This window comes from Vombatus ursinus, unplaced genomic scaffold (assembly GCF_900497805.2).
Source record: "Vombatus ursinus unplaced genomic scaffold, bare-nosed wombat genome assembly UNPS02014811.1, whole genome shotgun sequence".
Classification (NCBI taxonomy): Eukaryota; Metazoa; Chordata; class Mammalia; order Diprotodontia; family Vombatidae; genus Vombatus; species Vombatus ursinus.
The window spans coordinates 7,414,898-7,421,310 of NW_020954589.1; the positions used below are offsets into that span (position 1 = coordinate 7,414,898).

Genomic DNA, 6,413 nt, shown 5'->3' on the forward strand with positions numbered 1-6,413 from the left:
TCCGAAGACTGGTAAGTATGACCTTGGCAGCCTGCTCCTGTTAGGAGGAGAGTGCATGGCGCAACCGGCACAGTTCCTTCCTATTTCTTTTCACTTTTTGCTAATATTTTTGTCTGTACTGTCTGAAAAATGTTGAATTGAATTAAATTTAATTCTACCCAATCCCTTTCAACATTTATTAAATGCCCATTATGTGCAAGGGAATATTCCCAGTCCTGTGGTTGATGTAAAATAAAACTTGATGCTTGCCCTCATAGAAATTACATTCTAATAGAGATGATTAAAACACCCAAATAATTCTAAGAAAATATAAGAAGTACACAACTTCTTTAAGAACTCTGTAGAAGGGGAGGTGACTGGCTTGGCATCATTAACTACCTCTATGCTTTTTTATCTTCATAAAGAAATTTTAATTATAAACCATATCAACAGCCAAGGCAATAACTGAGCTTTAAGTTAAATGTAGGCTCATTTAATTCAGTATTACACTTGTATTCCTTAATTTCTGTTACCTTATTTATTGAACATACCAGACAATGAAGAAAGTTATAAACCTTTCTAATTATTCTATTTAATTATTCTATCAGAAATTTCCCAGAAGTTAATAATATACTGCACACTCTCAGGGAAAATATAAAATAACTAATTTCAATAAATCCTTGTTCTTAAGTGAAGATCACAACAGTCTAAAAGATAGTTACAACCTTCTGTTTCAGAACTTGAATGAAAATGCAATGCAACTACACAATTCGTGCAAGTAACTTAATCTTTACAGGTTCCAACTTTTTTTCTTTGTAAAATGAGGAATTTGGAAAAGATGCTTACCCTGTTAAGATGGTTTTGTTCCTGAATCCTTTCTCTGAGGTAGATATTTTAGATCTAATCTGAGGACCCAGGGACAATCCTGCCTTAATTGAATTAATGTAGACCAACAAAACTCACCAATAGCACAAACTTCTTTTAGAGTGAATTTCAAGTTATCAGAGTCTATTCTCATCAACATGTTTCTATTTCTAAATGTGTGAAGTCCTTGTCACTAAGTCTTTCCTGAGTGATATAGCAGTTTTTTCAGTCTTAGTTTGGGAACAGAGAAGTACCCCAGGGGACAGAAGTGCAGAAATCCAACCAAAGCCCTGATGCTGATTTGATATATCACCCTGGACAAATCCTGGTCTCTTTCCTCTCTTATCCTCTCTTTTCCCTTCTGTCTTATGCAGAGAATTATTCTTGCCTGACTCCTGAGTTCTGGTGTACTTCATTTTTCTTTCCTTTCTACTGGCACTCATTGATCAGTGACCTTACAAACTGAACTGAAAAGCTCAGGGAATTGGGGAGAGGGAGGATAGAAGATGTGAGGGCAATTTTTTTTAGAGCTTCTAGAACTCAACTTCATTGCTTTTTTTCCAGGTCTTGGCACTGCCCCTCATATTAGAACTGTGGGGCCTGTGGACAAAAGGATCCAATTGGTGTGCATCTCAAGGGGATGGTTCCTAGAACCCCAGGCAAAGTGGAGATATGTTGGAGGAGATGAACCACTGCCCTCAAAGATTCAGATCCTGGTCATTGATGGACTGTTTCATGTGGAGATGTCCCTTGTGATTAGAGAAGACAGTTCTGTGAGAAATGTATCCTGTTCTATCTATAATCTTGTCCTTGATGAGGAGAAGGTGATCTTCATTTATATCCCAGGTCAGTGAACAGAATGGCAAAGGAGTTACTGTGGCTGTAGGTGACGGCGTACCAAGAGAGATATCTGAAATCTCATCAGAGACTTGGATCCCTTGGGGAGAGAAAATTCACTCTGAGGGGGAAATAGCAAGGAATTAGTGGGTTGTTGTGAGGAAATTAAGTTCCTACTATCAAAAAGCACCAAATCTGTGTATGCATTTTGATTTGGTTGAGAGAGAAAATGGTTTACTTCTTTTTCCTTTACAATTTATACTCTAGGGGCAGCTAGGTGACACAGTGGATAGAGCACCAGCCCTGGAGTCAGGCTGCAGACACACAATACTCACTAGCTATGTGACTCTGGGCAAGTCACTTAACCCCCAATTGCCTCACCAAAAAGAGAGAGAGAGAGAGAGAGAGAGGGAGAGAGAGAGAATTTATATTGTAGACCACGGATGGGGAACCTTCAGGCTCCAGGCCACATGTGGCCCTCTAGGTCTTCAAGTGTGGCCCTTTGACTAAATCCAAACCATCCAAACAATTTATTCTGTGAAGTTTGGATTCAGTCAAAGGGCTGGCCTCGAGGCGGCAGGTTCCCCACCCCTGTCTAGGCTTTGTGGTTCAGAGAGGAGCCATGACTAGCAATGTAAACATGTATTGGGGTTCATAATTATTGTTAGTATGGTCCTTTAATATCTTTTGTAAATTATATTTAGAAAGATAATTATTTTCACTGTCATTTATTATTTCTACAAACGCTAATTGTGGATTTTAACTTATGAGGTTATATCTATTTTTTGCTTTTCAGAAAAGCTCGATGAAGAACTTGATAAGTTATTTTTCCCCCTCAAGAAAATAATTAGCACTTTGTCTCTCCTGATATATTCAAGTAATTAATTTTATTTCCACCATTCCCATTTCTTATTTACAGAAGCCTGTAATCTTCTTAAGATTTTAAGTCTTTTGACTCCATTTCCTTTAACACTTAGTTCAGTGTTTATAAAATTTCACTCTTTCCCTCCCATACTCATAACATTATTATTTCCTTTTCTTAAAATCTGAAAATCCATTCACTATTGCCTCTTCTTCTGGGGTAGAAAGGTGATGGTGCAAAGAATCTTAGATGTTGTCATAGTGGCCAAAGGAACTCTAGAACCCTGGTTCTCCCAGAGAGAGGCCACGGGGGAAACAAAACCTCCCTGTTTTGAGGGTACCCCATACATAGTTTGTATCCTGATGACTCAGTAAGCACATAATAGTAACTCAATGAATAATTATTAATTGAATTTATTATTTTTTCACATTCTAAATGCCTGATCAAGTATGATGTTACAGGTGACTCACTTTTTTTTTTGCTTTTGTCTGCTTAAAAATTAAGTTTAAAATGTTAATAAGTATTTATCCTCTCTCCCTCCAAGTCACATTGAAAAGAAAAAGAAGAAAACAAATCAAAACTTTTGTAATAAATAGGTATAGTCAAGCAAACAAATCTCCAAACTAGTCATGTCCAAAAATGTACATCTCATTTCATGTCTTGTATACATCAGCTTTCTTTCAGGATATAGGTAGCATGCTTCACCATCAGCCCTCTAGAACTGTATTTGGTCACTTTAATGAACAGATTTTTTTCTCAACATTTTAACATGTTGTCCTTGTGTAAATCATTCTTTTGGTTTGATTCACTTTTATGTGTATCAGTTCATGTAAATTTTCCTAGTTTTCTCTGAAACTATCTCTTTCCTTGTTTGTTATAGGCACAATAGTATTCCCATATTTTTGTATGCCATCATTTGTTCAGCCATTCTGCAATTGTTGGGCACCTCCATAGTTGTCTGTTGTTTGCCACAACAAAAAGCTGCTAAATTAATTTTGTGCAGAGGAGTTCTTTTCCTCTTTTTTTTTTAATCTCATTGGAGTATAAGCCTGGGTTAAACAATATACACAGTTTAGTACCTTTTTTGGGCATAGTACCAAATTGCTTAACAGAATAGCTAGACCAATCCATAGCCCCACCAATATTATATTAATGTAACCTTTTTTCCCCTTCCACCTTTTGTCATTTTCCTTTTCCAAACTGATGTGTGTGAGGTGACTCTTCAGTTGTCTTAATTTATATTTTTCTATTGATAAGTAATTTGGAATATTTTTTTTTAGGCAATTGGAGGTAAGTGACTTGCTCAGGGTCACACAGCTAGTAAGTGTCAAGTGTTTGGTGTAAGGCCGGATTTGAACTCAGGGTCCTCCTGACGTCAGGGCCAGTGCTCTATCCACTGCGCCACCTAGCTGCCCCTGGAATATTTTTTAAAGATGACTATTGATAGTTTAGATTACTTCCTTTGAAAACTTTCCATTCATATCATTTGATTTTATCAATTGGAGAATGGCTCTTAGTCTAATAAATTTGAATTAACTCCTTGTATATCTTAAAAAAGTTGTGTCAGGTAGTTGGTACAAGTGGATAGAGTCAGATACTTGGAGTCAGGAACACCTTTGCTCAAACACTGCTTCAGACACTAGCTGTGTGACTTTGGGCAAATCACTTAACTTCTTTTTGCTTCAATTTCTTCTTCTGCAAAATGGAGATAATAATGCTATTTACTTTACAGGGTTGTTGTGAGGATCAAATGAGATAATCTATGTAAAGTGCTTTTTGAACCTTAAGGTACTATATAAATGATATCTATTATTGTCATTATTATATAAGATCTTTTATAGAGAAATTTACTGCAAAGGCTCCCCACCTACCCAGTTAACTATTTCCCTTCTAATCTTAGACATATTGGTTTTGCTTGCACAAAAAATTTAAAATTTCATATAATTATAATTGTCCATTTTATCTTCTATGATCCTGTCTATCCCTTGTTTGGTCACAAATTCTTCCCCCATTCATAAATCTGAAAGGTCATTTCTTCCTCTTTTATGATGCGACCTTTCATATCTAAATCATGCATTCATTTGGGTCTTATCTTGATATTTAGTGTGAGTTGTCAGCCTAAATCTAATTTCTGCCATACTATTTTCCAGTTTCTCTAATAGTTTTGTCAAATAGTGAGTCCTAAATCTGTAGCTGTAGTGTTTGGGATGGTTGATCACTACACCAGTGTGTTCATTTGCTTCTGTGTGTTGTTTACCCAATCTATTCCACTGACTAATTTTTCAATTTTTTCAAAGAACCAGTACCATAGCTTTGATGATTATCTGTAGTATAGTTTAATATCTGTGCTTCTAGGCTCCTTTCTCATTAAAAAATTACTTCTCTTACTTGAGTTTTTTTCCTTCAGATTAATTTTGTTACTATGTTTTCTAGCTTTATAATATAATCCTTTGGCAGTTTTGATGGGTATGGCATTGAAAACATAATTTAATTTAGATAGTAGTGTCATTTTTATGGTCTTGACTTTGCCTACCTATGAGCAACTACTATTTCTCCATTATTTATCTACGTCTTTATTTCCATAAAGTATTTGGTAATTGTATTCCTGTAGTTCCTATGTTTATCTTGGTAGGTAAAATTCAAAGTATTTTATATATGCTGTGGTTTTTTAAAAATGGAATTTCTCTTTTTATTCCTCTGCCCCTTCTTTGTTGGTAATATACAGAAGGGTTGATGATTTATGTGGGCTTATTTTGTATCCTATACTGAATTTATTGTGTCAATTAATTTTTAATTCTTTAGGATTTTCTAAATAAATCATCATATCATATGTAAAAACTACACTTTTATTTCCTTTTATTCTTTTGCTTATTCCCTTAATTTCTTTTTCTTGTCTTATTGCTATAGCTAACACTTCTAATACTATACCAAATAGTAGTCATCATGATGATTTGCGTGTTGACAGCATTTCAGGTATTTTATTAGTCTTTGCTCCTGACAAACCTTTGTTTCCAAGAGGAAAGAAGTAGGTTTTTTTTTCTCTGTCCCTTTGAGACTTTATTCTATATCCTTTTTTCAAACATTCACTTCCGTAAGATTTTGTATTCTAAATTTTCTTCCCATCTCTCCCCTCCTCCCACCCCACGATGGCATGCAGTCTGATATAGGCTCTACATTTACATTCATATTGAACCCATTTTCACATTAGTCATGTTGTAAGGAAGAATTAGAACTAGTGGGAGAAACCATGAGAAAGAAGAAAGAAACAAACAAAAAAAGGAATATCAAATAATGTGCTTCCATCTGTATTCAGACTCCATAGTTCTTTTTCTGGATGTGGACAGCATTTTCCATCATGAGACCTTTGGAATTATCTTGGATCTTTGCACTGCTGAGAGGAGATGAGTCTGTGGCTCTTACTGTGTACAATGTTCTCTTGGTTCTGCTCACTTCACTAAGCATCAGTTCATGTCAGTCTTTCCAGGTTTTTCTGAAATCTGCCTGCTCATCATTTCTTATAGCACAATATAGTATTCCATTACATTCATATACCACAACTTGTTCAGCCATTTCCCAACTGATGGACATCCCTTCAATTTCCAATTCTTGGCCACCACAAAAAGAGCTGCTATAAGTATTTCTGTACATGTGGGTGCTTTTCCCATTTGTATGATCTTTTTGGGATACAGATCTAGAAGTGCTATTGCTGGGTCAAAGGGTATGCACATTTTTGTAGCCCTTTGGGCATAGTTCCAAATTGTTCTCCAGAGTGGTTGGATCAGTTCACAACTCCACCAACAGTGCGTTAGTGTTCCAATTTTCCCACATCTTCTGCAGCATTAATTATTTTCCTGTTTTGTCATGTTAGCCA

At 35.8% G+C, this 6,413-nt stretch overlaps 1 pseudogene; it reads left to right on the forward strand.

Moving 5' to 3' along the window:
- The window catches only part of LOC114053565, a 73,142-nt pseudogene that overhangs the window by 51,155 nt on the left and 15,574 nt on the right, over positions 1–6,413 (forward strand).